General features: G+C 34.9%; 1 protein-coding gene across 1 annotated transcript in view; it reads left to right on the plus strand.

Annotated features, from left to right (window-relative positions):
* Positions 1–1,320, plus strand: part of LOC101579219 (putative acyl-coenzyme A thioesterase 6) — a gene marked incomplete at its 5' end in the record, with an annotated part of 10,840 nt that overhangs the window by 3,025 nt on the left and 6,495 nt on the right. The window lies entirely within an intron of this gene.

A 1,320-nucleotide genomic window follows, 5' to 3' on the forward strand; every position in this document is an offset into this window, starting at 1 on the left:
TACACAAAATGACAACAAGAAGGAGCAAGATGCAATCTCAGACCCCATAACAAGTGCAGAGGACATTAAGACAGAACAAATTGGGAATCACACAGCTGAAATCAATGAATCAATGGCTTCTGAAATAAAGAAACAACTACAGAAAGGTATGGAGGAACTCAGATTGGAAATGAAAAAAAGAAATTCCTGAATTAATAACATATGCAGTAAAGATTCAAATGCAGAAACATATGGAGGAAACCCAATGCCCACCCAAAACAAGTGCAGAGGACACTAGCTCAGCTTAAATGTATGAATTAATAGCGTCAATAGTAAATAAGCAACAGCAGAAAGTCATGGAGGAACTCAGAGAGGAATTCTTTTCTACTAGCTCTGTTCAAATGTATGAATTAATAGCATTGATAGTAAATAAGCAACAGCAGAAAGTTATAGAAGAACTCAGAGTGGAATTTTCTGAAATAAAAAAGAATTCTTGGAACTCATAGCATCTGAAGTAAAGAATAAACTATAGAAACATAGGGAGGAAACCCAATCTGAAAATAACACTGCAGTAAAAGAATTAATACCTGCTTCTAAAGAAGACATTGATAAAAAAAAAATAGAGGAGATTACAAAAAGGACAGATTCCTTGAATGAGCAATACAGGAAAGAAATAGATCGCATGAAGCAGAGTCAAAGAGATATAGAGGAACTTAAAATCTCAATCACAAGCTTGCAAAACCATTTAAGTGAAAGTGAAGACAAAGTTTCAGATCTTGAAGATGCTGGTGCAGCTAGTGAAAAGATAAGAAATGATCTCTTAAAAACAACTAGGATGCAGGAAAAAATAATCCATCACCTGCAAGATGATGCAAAGATGAACAATGTTAGACTAATCAATGAGAAAGAAGGAGTCAATACAAATGATATTAAAAAAAATATGGGCAGAAGTAATAGCAGAAAACTTCATAATATGAGGAAACAATCTGACATTCAGGTAACCGGAGCATACAAAATGCCAAGTAACTTCAACCCAATTAAAAACACACCAAGACATATAATAGTCAAGATCCCAGAAATTCAGGACAAGAATAATATACTGAGAGCCGCTAGAGAAAAGAAGCAGATCATATTCAAAGGAAAACCCATCAGAATTACAGCTGACTTGTCTTCACAAACCATGAAGGCAAGAAGAGCATGGAGCAGAGTACTTCAAGTCCTCCTTGAAAACAAATTCCAGCCCAGACTACTATACTCTGCAAAACTCTCTTTCAAGTTTGATGGAGAAGTGAAATACTTCATGACAAAGAACAACTAAAGAATTTCATGATGACAAAGAGA

The sequence above is a fragment of the Octodon degus genome, unplaced genomic scaffold, assembly GCF_000260255.1.
Source record: "Octodon degus isolate 3935 unplaced genomic scaffold, OctDeg1.0 scaffold00007, whole genome shotgun sequence".
Lineage (NCBI taxonomy): Eukaryota > Metazoa > Chordata > Mammalia > Rodentia > Octodontidae > Octodon > Octodon degus.